This window comes from Triticum urartu, chromosome 4A (assembly GCF_056163025.1).
Source record: "Triticum urartu cultivar PI428250 chromosome 4A, HENAU_Tu73, whole genome shotgun sequence".
In the NCBI taxonomy this organism is placed as follows: Eukaryota; Viridiplantae; Streptophyta; class Magnoliopsida; order Poales; family Poaceae; genus Triticum; species Triticum urartu.
This window is the reverse complement of record NC_141876.1, coordinates 13,852,803-13,870,218: the sequence shown is the minus strand read 5'-3', so window position 1 is coordinate 13,870,218 and position 17,416 is coordinate 13,852,803.

The following is a 17,416-nucleotide window of genomic DNA, read 5'->3' as shown; positions in this document are numbered from 1 at the left end:
TCGGCAGAAGTACGTGGAGAGGATGACAGTAGGGGCCCACAACGTTAGCGTATGGAAAAATAAAATGCTTCCTCCTAGTGTTTTCCTGACATCTGGGACCCACGACATTGTGAGCGTATATAGTTAATAGACAAGAGAACAGCACAAGATCGGCTGACACCTGGGACGTAGCTACTCGAGCAGTATTTTTTTTGTTTGGTATTGTTGAGATGGAGCAGGGTTTGAACTGGGCTGTGGCCCGTCTAGCCTAGGCTTATATTTTATTTTCACCATGTGACCAGCCCAGCTATTTTTTCTTTGTGAAAATGAGCCCATTGTTTTCTGAAGAATACCCAATCCAGGCCTACTTATTTTACGCCCTAATGGGCTGCAACTCTTTCAAGACGCCTGCAAATCTTGAAAGTAATATGAAATGGGTTGTAAATATAAAAACAGATGACAAATTGGCAATTACTTTATAATTTCTGAATTTTATCACATTTTCAGATTCCTATTTCACTGGGCATTAACCTAAATTAAATATATCTTCAAAGTACTTTAAATCTGGCTGGACATTTCGGTATTAAAAATAGTTTGGAACCCACAGAAATATGCGAAATTGGCCCTGGCCAACCAAAAAAACGACTGCAATAAATTGCATAGGAAGTTGCCATGAGCTATATATAAATTATTTAAAAAAGAGGGAGTACGTCAACAAACGATTCTAGCAGACGTAACCATTGGATGTCAATCCAACGGCCATCGTGTTTCTTCAATCTCTGATCTTCTTGCTCCAGCCGCCAAAGCAGCGCCGGCGGGACCGCCTACTCCCGCATCCCGTGGCCGGCTGTGCTGCCGCGCAGGCCTCAGCGCCCCCTACTACTCCCACCGCTGGCCAGGGCATCCCTCTACTCACCCACACCCCCTGTTATTCTGCGGCGATGGCAGCCTCACACCGCAGCCGAACCGGTGAACGCTCGTACTCCTCTCCGCGTGGGCATCCACTGCCGCGTCTTCCCCGGCTCCGCGTCGTCCCCTTCCTATGCCTCGCCGTCGTCCACCGCCGTGGTGCTCTCGGCGCGGCGTGGTCAATGTGGTCAATGACCGACTCCCATCGGAAGAGTACTGTACGTGGAGAGGCTGACAGCTGGGTCCACGGCAGCCGCAAAGAAGTGCCTCCTTATTACGCGGAAAATAATTATTCCTCCACCTGACAGCGGGGACCCACCGGACGGGCCACCAGTATTTTGCGAAAAAAATCGTTTCCCCCTGACTGCTGGGACCCACCGGACGGGCCACCGTATTTCGCGAAAAAAACGTTCCCCCCACTGTCAGCTCGGACCCACCGGAAGTGCCTCCTTATTACGCACAAAATAATGAATACTCCCCTGGCTAGCTAGGACCCACCTTGGTGGGAGGCTGACTTGTACGATGTCCATCCAACGGCCGTAGTGCTTCTTCAACCTCTGGTCCTCTTGCTCTAGCCGCCCAAAGCAGCGCCTCGTGTCGCATGCTCCTGCCTCCCGTGGCCGGCTGTGCTACCGCGGAGGCCTCACCGCCCCTACTATTCCCACCGCTGGCCAGGCCCTGCGGCGACGGCAGCCTCACACCGCAGCCGAACAAGTGAACCCTCGTACTCCTCTCCGCGCGGGCTTCCGCTGCCGCATCTTCCCCGGCTCCCCGTCGTCCCCTTCCTAGGCCTCGTCGTCGTCCATCGCCCTGGTGCTCTCGGCGCGCATGGTCAACGTGGTCAAGGAACGACTTCCATCGGACGTGGACTGTACATGGAGAGGCTGACAGCAGGGTCCACGGTCGCAGCAAGGAAGTGCCTCCTTATTACGTGCAAAATAATTATTCCTCCACCTGATAGCGGGGACCCACTGGACGGGCCACCGTATTTCACGAAAAAACATTTCCCCCCTGACTGCTGGGACCACCAGCTACACCTTGCACGCAAGGAAGTGCATCCGGGCAAAAAAACAAAACGATTCGACCCCCTGACTGCTGGGACCCACCAGCTACATCTTCGCACGCAAGGAAGTGCCTGACAGTCGGGACCCACCTGGTCGAAGCGTATGTAGCGTTGTCATTCTGGTCGCAAACGTGTACGTACATATATACTGGTCGATGTAGAGGCGCACACGTGTCGTAGTAGAGGCGCGCACGTAGCATGTACACGTACGTAAAGCGGCCAAGATGCAAGAAAGAAAATACGGCCACATATGTGTACATATGGACGGGGTCTCGAACGCCTACTCGCGCATCGTCGTCGTGTTCATGGGGAGGCAACGGAATGCGTGGTCCTGTTCATCGGGAGGGCTTGGACGGAACAGGCGATGGAAACGAGGCCTGGCGTACCGCATAACGGAGGAAACAGCCTTGTGTTCGACCGGCCATGTTCGAAACGGGATCCTGTTCATCGGGAGGGGTGTGGCGTACCGCAAAACGGAGGAAACGGACCTCCTACGGTCGAAACGGGGGTCCTGTTGATCGTGAGGGGTGTGGCGTACCGCAAAACGGAGGAAACGGACCTCCTGCGGTCGAAACGGGGGTCCTGTTGATCGGGAGGGGTGTGGCATACCGCAAAACGGAGGAAACGGACTTGTGTTGGAGCGCTACGGTCGAAACGGGGGTCCTGTTCATCGGGAGGGGTGTGGCGTACCGCAAAACGGGACTCCACGGGATACTGTTCATCTCCACCGTCGACCTCCTCCAGCCTCCACGGGCTCCTGGTCATCCAGCCTCCACGGGCTCCTGTTCATCCAGCCTCCACCGCGCGCTACTCCACCGGCTACTGTTCAACCACCCCTCCACCGTCTACTGTTCATCCAGCCCTCGACACCACGGGGTCCTGTTCAACCACCCCTCCACGGGCACCCCTCCACCGTCTACTTTTCATCCAACCCTCCACACCACGGGGTCCTGTTCAACCACCCCTCCACCGTCTATTGTTCATCCAGCCCTCCACACCACGGGGTCCTGTTCATCCACCCCTCCACGGGCACCCCTCCACCATCTACAGTTCATCCAGCCCTCCACCACACCACGGGGTCATGTTCATCCAGAGGCAACGCCACCGCTCACTGTTCATCCAACCCCCCCCCCCCCCGCAACGCTCACTGTTCATCCCAGAGGCAGCATCGATCGGCTTCAGTTAGCAGCAGTAGCGAAGGAATCGCTCGATCGGGCTCAGTTAACAGCCATCGATCGATCGCTCGGGTTAAGTAACGCGTAGCCTGCAGTGCAATCGCTCGGGTTCAGTTAGAGCCCAACGCCTCACTCGGGTTCAGTTAGAGCCAACGCCTCACACACACACGCGTACGTGTACGAGAGAAACGCGCATCGCTCGGCCCCCGACCTCCCACCGTAACCGGGAACTCCATGAAATTTTCCTCGCCCTCGCTTCTACCATGGTTTTTTCTGTCATGGACGGCCCAAAGAATGTCATGCAGCTGCGTCTCCGGCCCGCCCAGGACGAAAAGCCCATTTTCTGTCATGATTTTTTGTCATAGAAGTAGGAGCCCACCACATCTATGATGATACCGGGTTTTGTCACAATTATCGTCATAGAAGTGTCATATGTATGACAGAAAAAAATTCGTTCGGCCCAAAATGTCACGGATGTGTCTTTTTTTTGTAGTGACACGCTCGCCGCACTACATATATGTTACACGCTGGAGGCTCAGCGTTCATTTGCTATGGTTTGCTATATTCACAGTCTCTCACCCTCTCTTCACCAGATCTAAACAAGACTGCGTTGGACTCTTGTCTCTCCCCCCCCCCTCACAGCTGGTGAAGGAGGTGTTCGTATCCCGTCGCACCGGGAAGGGGAGGAGGTGCAGCGTTCACTCTATCGCCTTCGGCGAGGGAGGCAATCCACTGCCGGCTGCGTTGTTCTCTTTCACCCAGCGCATGTGCGGGAGGGCCACCGACCCCTTCTTCCTCGCTGTCGTACGTAGTGTGGGCAGATCCGGCCTCCCGCCGCATGCCTTGCCACATCCCGACGACCCTAAGGTATAAGTTTATTTGAAACCGTCGTTGCTCTAGCTGCATGTGGATCTTTTTCGATCTGTAGTCGAATCTAGGTCTTGGTTCAAAGAGGAGAGAAGGGTGCGGTGGGCTGGAGCAAGAATCTAGGACGTGGTTCAATGAGGAAAGGAGGGGCGGAAAGTAGTATAGACTGGCTATCCAGCCGCTTTGTAGGTCGAAAAGGGAAAAAGGGGGTAACCCAGTACACACATCTATAAGGAACCGATCTCTTTGTTGAAAAGGGAAAGAAACTGGGGGGTTGGGTAGTTTGTGCAGGACTAGATTTGCTGCCCTCACATAGGAAGAAGGTTCAAAGAGAACAAATATGCGACCAGCGCATATATGCTGCTTGGCTACATACTCTACATCACCCATTTATACGTGTGGACGCACATGGTGCTGGCATGTCCCACACAGCTATCTTGCTGTTGTTAATCTAAGAATGCCGCCGGAAAATTGAAGCAATGCCACTGTTAAAAGTAAATTACATTTTTTAACGAATGTTGTTTCAAGAGAATGTCTCTGTTAATATGAATCAATGCAACCATTTTAGAAATGCTACTGTCCTACTTTGTTTTCCAACCAAGATAAGTTAGATGCTTCTTTTTGTCGCCGTTTGTTTCATCCTCCTTTATTGGCAAGTAATTGTTTCATTTTTTGCCACTGTTAAAATAGGGTATCGATTCAACTTGTTGCTATTGCGACATTTTGCTTCGCTACTCAAAACACTTATGTTTTAAGAGTGTTTTGTGCAGTTCAACTTGAATGTCACACCGGTGACTTTGCTTAATTTTGGTGGAACTGCACAAAAGGAGATCAAGATTTGTTTCCAGTCTTCGTGGCGAGTTGTTTCAAATCTTGGTCTCAACCACATGATGTGCAGTGTGCTTTGAGATGTTGTGCTACTTGTTTTAATACTGTTTTAAATAAATGTTGAATTGAAGCTATTGTATTGTTGTCTTTTCCCATTAAGTAGTGAACAAAAATGGGACCAACCCAGACATGATGCTTGTTGCTTTGTTACAACAAATTCAGCATCACCCCCTTTATAAGCCAGTAATTGATGTCACTCTCAGAATTAACTACTGAATCTTATTTGAAAACTGCAACACTTGTTAGGGATTGGCGGGATTACCATTTTTGTGGCCGCATGTTTCATTCTCCTTTATTAGCCAATAATTGATTCCTTTTTGCCTCTGTTTAACCAGGGATATCTATTCAACTTGTTGCTATTGCGACATTTTGCTTCACTACGCGAAACACTTTGCTTGATTTCAGTGCAACTGCACAAAACGATATTGGATTTCCTATTTGTGTTGGCAGATTCGTATTTTATCTTGTCCGTCTCATGAAAGGTCAGTACATGCCTTCATCCACATGATTGTGGAGTGTGCTTTGACATGTTGTGCTACTTGTATTGGTACTGTTTTAAAGAAATGTTGAATTGAAGCTATTGTATTGTTGTCTTTTCCCATTAAGTAGTGAACAAAAATGGGACCAACCCAGACATGATGCTTGTTGCTTTGTTACAACAAACTCTGCATCACCCCCTTTATAAGTAGATGGAAGCACATACTATTGTTGCGCCCACTCTCCCTTGGAACTGTTTATGCTTCTCGTTAATCTAATGTTGCTGGTAAAATTAAGCAATGCCACTCTCAGAATTAATTAACTACTGAATCTTAGTTCAAAACTGCAACACTTGTTAGGAATGGTACTATCCTGCTTTGTAGTTCTTTCTACATGTTTAACCAAGGTATTGTTAAGATAATGTCTCTGTTAAAATGAATCAGTTGCATTGTTTTAGGAATGGTACTTTTCTGCTTTATCGTTCTTTATACATGTTGAAACAAGGCATTGTTAAGATAATGTCTCAGTCAATATGAATGAATCACACTAATGGAGAATTGCTACTCTCCTGCTTTGTTTCCCATTAAGATAAAGTAGATTAGTAGATGCTTTTCTTCTGGGAGTACAAGTCATCAACTGTTATTTCTCAGTAATTGTTTCCCTTATACCTATTGTTGCTTACAGGGATATCAAAATTAAAGCTCGGTTTTATTCCGACTTCGATTTTAGTTGAACTACACAAAAGGAGCCAATGTGTCCAAGGCAAACTGCTGCATTACTGGGTCCAGTTGGTCGTTCCACTTTGCAGAAAGAAGCAGTCACTGTTTGCGCTACATTACAGAAGGAATGACCGAGAAGCTTTACAGAGTATTATTAGACACCGGTGACATGACTAGTCTGTAGAGACCATTGGAAATTTAACAACACGTGGAGTGCCCTAGGCAAAAAGTGCCCAAACAAGTACAAGAAGCTACGACAGGACTCCACGATCATAGGCATTACATATTTTGAATGGGAAAAGCTTGTCAAAGTTTAATCATTGATGTTATCAAGAAGACATTAGTTTAATATAATGGAATTGGAAAACCTTGTCAAAATTTGCTCATTGATGTTAGCCAGAAGACATGCATTTGATATTTTTGAGTGGGACGCCCTTGCTATGAGCAGCATCGAGTGTTTTTTCCTATTCATGTGTTCAGTTTAGAAGTAAATAGTTACTCTGCTGAGATATTCCTATGTTAAGAGTTTGTTCTGAATATTGTCTATGTAATGCTAGGCCTTGTGTTTGATTGCAAAGTTGAGCTTGGAATGTTGTGGCATGCAGCATCACGAGCTGTTCACCGTGCCTCCTGAGAATAATGCTTCGTATTGTTTTGCATGTCGATCTAATGCTAGTGATTTGCTTGTTAAGAAGATCATCCTCTTCTGTTGTTTCCGTTCTTAAGAAGTTCATCGTCTGATGTTTCATTCATAGCCTACACGACAAGTCGGGTAGGTTAGACGTGAAACCATATGATCTTCCGACCAACTCATGATATTAGGCCGTGATTGGATCGTCGTTTTCCAACCAAAACCGCTTGTAAAACTGACGCTTGTAAATTAAAGCAGATGGTCTCGGATGAAGGCGCTTGGTTGGTCGATTTCGACTAGTAAAATATCGAAAGTACTGCAGACACGATAAAAACGTTGAACGACACTCGGACAATTGCTAATCCAGCCGTTAGCTGCTGTTTCAGCCTTGCCCATGGATGGCATGATACGCACGTTGTGCATGTATCGTCTGGTAATGTCGTCCATATAGCAGTGCTCGTAAAATATACACTGGTCTCTCAAATTACACGCGTAACCCGTCGGTTTTACTTACAGACCTCGGGGCCTCGGTTTCATTACGCCTGTATTTTACGCGTTGTTTCCGATGACGAGTAAATTACACTTGTATGTTAATATCGGTTTGAAATAAACCAGAGCTCCCAAGCGCTGCCTTACCTTTTCATGCCGTCTCAGTTTCTCGAAGGTGCTCATAGGTGTGTGATGATCCTGGCTTCCTGAATGAGCAGCGGCCGCTGTATCAGACCATCCGTAGGGCCCGTGAGGCCCTCTCCGTTGTCCTTCGAGTTGTTGCGCTCGCCGTGGCGCCGAGCATTGTTAACATCGTCAACGAACATGAGGATTTAGGAGATGACTTTATTTTGACTGGATGACACTAGGGACCCACTAGGGCCATAGCCATACGTACGCAAGTGCCTCCTTATTATGTACAACTATATTTTTTTTGCTTTCTCCTGGTTTCCTGACATCACGGTCCCACACCATTGTCAACCTATGTAGTCAATATAAACGAGAGAATTGCACAAGGTGCGGCCGATAGCTGGGACCAAGCAGCTCGAGCAGTATTTGTGTTTTTGAGGCGTGAGCACTACAGAGTTTTTCTTGGCGATGATTTCGTTGTTGTTCAGAGGAGAGCAAGGTATTAAATGGGCGAGCTGTGGCCCGTCTAGCCCAGGCCAGATATCCAGCCCAGATACTAATTTTTTCAAGATGAAAATGGCTAGCCCAGCTATACGTCTTTTCGAGGAATACCCAGGCAAGGTCAACTTGTTATTCTCCGCCCCGCTGGGCTGCAAATCTTTCCTAGGAGGGATGCATTATGCTTAACAGGAAAATGGGCTTTAAAAATAATAAATGGATGTAATTATAAAAATTGGGCAGTAACTATAAAAAATGCACCAAACACGAAATTAGTTTATAAAATATTATTTATGGATTTTGAAAATCTTAAATTTTCATTGTTGCGCACGCAATGTTTCGTTGGATTTTTACGTAATACAAATTTATATTTAATCTGACTAGAAATTTCGGGATAAAAATATTTCGGATCCCATCAAAATGTGGGAAATTTTATTGAATTCTGTCTTCAACGGTTGGTTGAAATTATTAATCGTTGTCCTAGCTAGAAAATGGGCTGTACTTTTATCAAACTGTAAATGGGCTGTTGTAATTCCATTAGAATTCAAAAATGGGCTGTACATTCTTACAAAACGCAAATGGGCTATAAGTTCTCTGCCACACACTTGTGGGCCTACTAAGTGACGCGTCCCCTAAAAAAATAAGTTGACGCGTATGCAAGGCTTTGTCAACTTATTATAGTCAACACACGGTTCTAGCAGCAGTGGCCGTTGGATGTCTATCCAACGGATATCGTGCTTCTTCTTCAAACTCGGATATTCTTAGCTTCGGCCGCCCAAAAAATGTTCCTCCCCCTGACATCTGGGGCGCAACGTTTCGGAGGCTGACCTGTGGGCCTACTAAGTTGGAGCGTACCAAGGGCTTTGTCAACTTAGTCAATATAAATGATTCTAGCTTCAGTGACCGTACGATGTCCATGCAATGGCCGTAGTGCTTCTTCAACCTCTGGTCTTCTTGGTCCAGCCGCCCAAAGCAGCGCCGGTCGTGCGGCCTGCTCCTGCCTCCCGTGGCCGGCTATGCTGCCGCAGAGGCCTCACCGCCCCCATACTACTCCAACCGCTGGCCAGGCCATCCGTCCACTCACCCACCCCCTCTTATTCTGCGGCGACGGCAGCCTCACACTGCAGCCGAACCAGTGAACCCTCGTACTCCTCTCCGCGCGGGCTTCCACTGCTGCATCTTCCCCGGCTCCGCGTCGTCCCCTTCCTAGGCCTCACCGTCGTCCACCGCCCTGGTGCTCTTGGCACGGCGTGGTCAACGTGGTCAATGACCGACTTCCATCGGAAGAGTACTGTACGTGGAGAGGCTGACAGCTGGGTCCACGGCGGCCGCAAGGAAGTGCCTCCTTATTGCGCACAAAATAATTATTCCTCCACCTGACAGCAGGGACCCACTAGACGGGCCACCTTATTGTAGGATCTAGAAGTAGATGCGTCTAGAGGGGGGGTGATTAGACACTTAGTGCTAAAGTTGCAATTTTTAGGCTTTTTCGGTTTAAGTGGAGTTTAGGCATAATTTCAACATTCACAATACATATCAAGCAAGCATGCAAAGAGTATATGAGCAGCGGAATGTAAAGCATGTAACTTGCAAGAATGTAAGGGGAAGGGTTTGGAGAATTCAAACGCAATTGGAGACACGGATGTTTTTCCCGTGGTTCGGATAGGTGGTGCTATCCTACATCCACGTTGATGGAGACTTCAACCCACGAAGGGTAACGGTTGCGAGAGTCCACGGAGGGCTCCACCCACAAAGGGTAATGGTTGCGCGAGTCCACGGAGGGCTCCACCCACGAAGGGTCCATGAAGAAGCAACCACCCACGAAGGGTCCACGAAGAAGCAACCTTGTCTATCCCACCATGGCCATCGCCCACGAAGGACTTTCCTCACTAGCGGTAGATCTTCACAAAATAGGCGATCTCCTTGCCCTTACAAACTCCTTGGTTCAACTCCAAAATCTTGTCGGAGGCTCCCAAGTGACACCTAGCCAATCTAGGAGACACCACTCTCCAAGAAGTAACAAATGGTGTGTAGGTAATGAACTCCTTGCTCTTGTGCTTCAAATGATAGTCTCCCCAACACTCAACTCTCTCTCTCATAGGATTTGGATTTTGTGGAAAGAAGATTTGAGTGGAAAGCAACTTGGGGAAGGCTAGAGATCAAGATTCATATGGTAGGAATGGAATATCTTGGTCTCAACACATGAGTAGGTGGTTCTCTCTCAGAACATATGAGTTGGAATTGTGTATGTGTTCTGATGGCTCTCTCCACGAATGAAGAGGAGGTGGAGGGGTATATATAGCCTCCACACAAAATCCAACCGTTACACACAGTTTTCCAATCTCGGTGGGACCGAATCAACAAACTCGGTCGGACCGAAAAGGTAAACCTAGTGACCGTTAGAGATTTTCGGTGGGACTGACATGCAACTCGGTAGGACCGATATGGTTAGGGTTTGGGCATAACGTAATCTCGGTGAGACCGATTACACAAACTCGGTGAGACCGATTTTGGTAATTAGCTAACCAGAGAGTTGGTCAGGCAAACTCGATAGGACCGATTTGCTCTTTCAGTGAGACCGAAAAGTTACAAAAAGGAAACACTGAATTTACATTGCAATCTCGGTGGGACCGATTCGCTCTTTCGGTGAGACCGAAAAGTTACGAAAGGGAAACAGAGAGTTTGCAATCCCATCTCGGTGAGACCGAGATCCCTATCGGTAGAACCGAATTGCTAGGGTTTGGCAGTGGCTTATGACAAGTGAAACTCGGTGGCGCCGGATAGAAAGAATCGGTATGACCGAGTTTGGCTTAGGGTTTAGGTCATATGTGGATATGGGAAAGTAATTGAGGGTTTTGGAGCATATCACTAAGCACATGAAGCAAGAGGCTCATTAAGCAACACCTCATCCCTCCTTGATAGTATTGGCTTTTCCTAAAGACTCAATGTGATCTTGGATCACTAAAATATAAAATGAAGAGTCTTGAGCTTGAAGCTTTAGCCAATCCTTTATCCTTAGCATCTTGAAGGAGTTCCCACAACCTTTAGTCCATGCCACTCCATTGTTGAACTTATCTGAAACATACTAGATAGAAACATTAGTCCAACAAAAGATATGTTGTCATCAATTATCAAAACCACCTAGGGAGCACTTGTGCTTTCAATCTCCCCCTTTTTGGTTATTGATGGCAACATACATCAAAGCTTTAGATAAAGATATAAAGAACGGCAAGTAAAGCTTTGGAAGGACATGTAACAAGCATAGGCTCCCCTACATGTATGCACTCATGTAAATATGAAGTATAGAGGCATGTGAGAGCATAACCATGACAGAGTAGGCAATGTGTTACATATATCTTGGCCATATGCATCAGAGCAAAAGATTATCAAGGAAAATACCTTCATGCTCATGAGTCCTTCTTGCAAACAGTATGTACATAAGCAAGAACTCCTCATACTCATGATTTTGATGCATATACTTACCTTGTGGTCTTGAGTTGGCTTAGGATGGAATGAACCTGCACAAACAAAGTTAGATAACACAGGTACATCCACTAGTCAAAACAAAAGAAACCACAAGAATACCAAGACTGGGATGACATGTAGAGAGTGAGTACAAGGTACCACATTGGATTCAACATGTCCCCAAGAATAAAGATATGCAATGAATTTGACTGATTTCTTTCCCTTAGGTGTCTTGCTCCCCCTGAATCTTACATGGGATATTGGGAGAAGATAGGGAACAGAAAATCAGAGCTGAAAGATACAAATGGATAGAACTTAATGCAAATACATGTCTTTCCCCCAAAAAGGCATGTGACATCTCTCATCTTAATCATCAAGCATCTGGGATCCTTGAGTATTCTCTCCCCCTGGAAATCTCTTTCTCCCCCTTAATACTTTCTCTCTTGTAGGTTTGGTCCTTGAGACTTTTTCTCTCCCTTGATGTGATCTCTCTCTCCTACAAGCTTTGATGTGATCTCTCTCTCCCCCTTTGACATCAATTTCCAAGAAGGGCTTTCTGGAATCCGTCGTATAGGTTTGGTCCTTGAGACTCAGCACAAAGCAATGGATAAAATTGTGATGCTTGTAGAGGACAAGATTCATTGAGTAGAGCTGGATCAGAAGAAATATAGAACAAGTGGCAAACTGTTTTTCCTGTTGCGAAGTCGGTGGCACCGAGTGGTATGTTTCGGTGGCACCGAAAAGATTCGGTTGGACCGAAAATTACAAGTCGGTGAAACCGAGTTCACACAGAGAAAAAACACTTGTCACCTCATCTCACTAGACATGTAGGATCTCACAAATATTTGCAATGAATTACCTGAAGGATTTGCAAGGAATTGAATGCAGAAAATGCAGAACAAAAACAAAGAGAAAAGAGAAGAAACTGAAAGATCTAGATGAAGTTTTTTTTGAAAAAGAGAAAGAAAATAAACATGCATGAGACAAATGCAATAACACAGAAAAGAACACAAGAGAACTTCATCTAGAGTTGGGCGGTGACATAGTCACCTATGTTAGAGTATATTGACTTAGGAGTCAAGTGAGAACACTTGATCATAGGTCATACTCATCGTTTAAGCTCAAAATGGGGTTACCATTTTTCGTTTAAGCATCTTGATGTATTCACATCTTGTTGAGTTGCTTTGACTCATGTCTTGGAGTAAAGCTTCTCTAAGATGGAATAACATACCTTGGGTGGTGGTGTGGTTCTTGCTCATGTAGTTGAACTTGTGTGGGTGCTCAAGGTTGATGTAGCTCATCAAGAGTTGGGAGCACCACTTGGAGTTTGAGTTCATCTACCTACATGGGTTAGTTCTTGCAAGGAAGAGCACTTGTGTATCCAAAAATGACAATCATGAAGCTCAACATAGAATTTGTCAAAGGATATGTTTGAATGGTTTTGTGCTTCCTTGTCTTCAACCACCATTGTGTAGAGTGTTGGTGATGTAGAGATTGCTCAAGATGTGAGTGAGTCGCAATCTCATGGAATTAGATTCAACCAAGCACCTACATGGGTTAGACAACATGCAAGGTGCAAATATATCCAAGACATAAGATAGTTATCATAAGAGATATATCATGGATTAGTCATAAGCTCATGTCTTGCATGTATCCAATGGAGTTTCTACTCCAAGGTCGAAGCATCAATGATGTTCAATTCTCCTCTCAACCTGCAAAACACTTTCTCATCAAGAGGTTTATCCGCTAATTTCTTATCGGTGCGAACGTGCTTAAGATTAATGTCACCCTTAGCAACATGATCTCGAATGAAATGATGACGAACTTCAATATGCTTAGTTCGAGAATGTTGTACAGGATTATGACCAATTTTGATAGCACTTTCATTGTCACAAAGCAGTGGAACATGTTTCACATAAATCCCATAATCTTTAAGAGTTTGGGTCATCCAAAGTAATTGAGCACAACATGAACCAGCGGCAATGTATTCCGCTTCGGCGGTGGATAAGGATACCGAGTTTTGTTTCTTGGAAGACCAAGACACAAGAGATCTACCAAGAAATTGACAAGTACCCGAAGTGTACTTTCTATCAACCTTGTCTCCGGCATAATCCGAGTCGTAATAGCCAACAAGATCAAGAGAAGATCTCTTAGGATACCAAATGCCAAAGTTTGGTGTATGGATTAAGTATCTCACTATCCTTTTCACAGCCTTAAGATGACATTCTTTAGGAGAAGCTTGATATCGTGCACACATGCACACACTTAGCATAATATCGGGACGTGAAGCACATAGGTATAACAATGAACCAATCATAGAGCGATAAACCTTTTGATCAACCGGTTCACCGTCTTTGGTTAAATCATTATGTCCACTAGTAGGCATGGGTGTAGACATACCTTTGCAGTCTTGCATATTGAACTTCTTGAATAAGTCCTTGGTGTACTTCGTTTGAGAGACAAATGTACCTTCCTTAGTTTGCTTGATTTGCAAACCGAGAAAGAATTTGAGTTCACTCATCATAGACATCTCAAACTTCTCTGACATTAGCTTTCCAAACTTTTCACTAAAGAGAGGGTTAGTTGAACCAAATATGATATCATCGACATAGATTTGGCATACAAATAGTTCTCCATTAACCCTTTTAGTAAAAAGAGTAGAATCAATTTTACCAATTTCAAAACCACTTGTAATAAGGAACTTGGTCAAGCATTTATACCATGCTCTAGGAGCTTGTTTAAGACCATAAAGAGCTTTGTGAAGTTTGTAAACATGATTTGGTTTCTTAGGATTGATAAAGCCGGGAGGTTGTTTGACATAAACTTCCTCCTCTATTTCACCGTTTAGAAAAGCACTTTTAATGTCCATTTGGTACAAGGTGATATTATGGTGATTAGCATAGGCAAGTAAGATGCGAATGGACTCAAGTCTAGCAACGGGAGCATATGTCTCACCATAGTCCATACCTTCGACTTGTGTGTACCCTTGGGCGACGAGACATGCTTTGTTGCGAACCACTTGTCCATCTTCATCTTGCTTGTTGCGAAACACCCATTTGGTACCAATGATGTTGTGGTTGTTGTCGGGCTTCTCAACCAATGTCCAAACTTGGTTTCTCTCAAAATTGTGTAGCTCTTCATGCATAGCGTTTATCCAATCCGGATCTTCCAATGCTTCTTCAACCTTCATAGGTTCAATGCTAGAGATGAATGAATAGTTTTCACAAAAGTTAGCTAAATGAGTTTTTGAGCGAGTGACTCTCCCGGTTTGTATATCATTGAGGATTTGCTCGACGGGATGATCTTTGGCAATTCTTCCTCGAACTCGTGAGAGCTTTTGCTTGGGTCTTCGTTGAACATCTTCTTTATCTTGTTCTTCTTCTTGGCCATCTTCATTGTTGACGTCGTCGTTCTCTTGTCGTGGTGGAGAAGGAGGTTGTTGATGTTCGTCTTGATGCATTTCCCTGTCTTCTTCATCTTGGTGTGTCCCACTTGTGGATGCTTCCGTGTCGATTCTTGGTTCACCTTGTCGTGAAGTAGAAGCTTCCACTCGGACGGATGAAGTACTCTCCTTCACCTCCATTGGACGAATTTTGCCAATGGACAAGTCTTGGATTGCTTCTGAAGGGTCTTTGTCTCCTACATCAATTGGCAATTGCTCTACTTGCGAGCCATTAGATTCATCAAACTTCACATCTACCGTCTCTTCAACCTTTCGGGTGAAATTGTTGTAGACACGGTAAGTGTGAGAGTTTGAGCCATAACCAAGTAGCAAACCTTCATGAGATTTAGGAGCAAACTTTGAACGACGATGCTTATCAAGAATGTAGCACTTTGAGCTGAATACTCGAAAGTATCCAAGTTGGGGTTTGTTACCGGTGAGAAGCTCGTATGCCGTCTTGCCGAGTAGCTTGTGAAGATATAAGCGATTTGTTGCGTGACAAGCTGTCTCAACCGCTTCTGCCCAAAAGTGCTTCGGCGTCTTGTATTCATCAAGCATCATTCTTGCCATTTCGATGAGCGTCCGGTTCTTCCTCTCAACAACTCCATTTTGTTGAGGTGTGTACGTAGCCGAGAACTCGTGTGAAATCCCTTCTTCATCAAGAAAGGTGTCCACATTTTCGTTCTTGAACTCCGTTCCGTTGTCACTCCGAACCTTCTTGATCTTCACGTCAAACTGATTTTGGGCCTTCCTAGCGAAGTTTCTGAAGATCTTCTGGACCTGCGACTTGTCATTAAGAAAGAACACCCACGTAAATCTTGAAAAATCATCAACTATAACTAGACCAAAAGAATTTCCACCGAGACTCTTGTAGGCGTTGGGACCAAAAAGATCCATATGAAGTAGCTCGAGTGGCCTTCTTGTGGTCATGATGTTCTTCACGGGATGCCTTCCTCCAACCTGTTTACCTGCTTGACAAGCACTGCAAAGTCTATCCTTATCAAATATGACATCGTTAACTCCAAGGATATGATTTCCTTTAATAAGCTTGTCAAGGTTTCTCATGCCAACGTGACCTAGTCGTCTATGCCACAACCAACCTTTTGAGGATTTAGCAACAAAGCAAGTTTTAGGTTGTGCCTTTTTAGAGAAATCGACAATGTAAAGATCACCTCTACGCATACCGGTAAATACCATTTTATGATTGTCTCGACGAAATACTTGGCAATCTACCTCAGTAAATAGGACATTCAAACCGAAATCAGCAAGTCTAGATACTGAAAGTAAGTTGTAGCCGAGAGATTCAACAAGCATGACATTTTGAATGGAACTATCATGTGAGATGGCCACCTTACCAAGGCCAACCACTTTACCCTTTGAATTATCACCAAAGGTGACATATTTTCGAGGGCCGTCATTTTCAGCAAGCTCACGAAACATCTCTTCATCTCCGGTCATATGATCAGTACATCCACTATCAAGAACCCATTCCTTTCCTCCTGATTCATATCCCCGAAGATTTGCCATAAGACCAAAATGTCTCATTGCATCATCAAGATCGAAGTCACTATCATCATCATCATCATCATCATAGTATCCATGTTCATCATGATCTTGTGACTCACCATTTCCTAGAGAGGGTAATTCATTAGATAAATGATCATCAAAGTGGTCACTTTTATGAATTCTTATAGCTTCGAATATGATATCACTAATGATTCCAACATCTCCTTTAGCATGCTTAAGATTGGTAAGTTCAAATAGGCAATTACCAAAACTAGGATCACTAGAGTTCATCTTACTCAAGGCAATAGATTTATGGAGAATTTCATCCAAATTTTTCAAGGAATGATCGGGAAATCGTTCCTCAAGAAATTTCCATATAGTATAGGCACAATCAAGAGTAGGCAAACTAGCAATCAAATTTTTGGGCAATCCTCTAATGATGAGCTCAATAGTTCTAAGATTGCGAATCATGTCAATATCTTCATCTAGGGTAGGATGCAAAGGATCAATATGAGGTGCACAAGGGCTAGCAATATACTTGTTCAAATGATATTGATTGAAGATTACAAGCATCTCATTTTTCCACTCATGAAAATACTCTCCATCAAGAATAGGCACTCTATGTCTAAGACTCCCTAAGGTAGACACATCCATCTTCCTCCAATGGTGATTAAACCAAGGCAATGGAAACCAAAGCTCTGATACCACTTGTAGGATCTAGAAGTAGATGTGTCTAGAGGGGGGGTGATTAGACACTTAGTGCTAAAGTTGCAATTTTTAGGCTTTTTCGGTTTAAGTGGAGTTTAGGCATAATTTCAACATTCACAATACATATCAAGCAAGCATGCAAAGAGTATATGAGCAGCGGAATGTAAAGCATGTAACTTGCAAGAATGTAAGGGGAAGGATTTGGAGAATTCAAACGCAATTGGAGACATGGATGTTTTTCCCGTGGTTCGGATAGGTGGTGCTATCCTACATCCACGTTGATGGAGACTCCAACCCACGAAGGGTAACAGTTGCGAGAGTCCACGGAGGGCTCCACCCACAAAGGGTAATGGTTGCACGAGTCCACGGAGGGCTCCACCCACGAAGGGTCCACGAAGAAGCAACCTTGTCTATCCCACCATGGCCATCGCCCACGAAGGATTTGCCTCACTAGCGGTAGATCTTCACGAA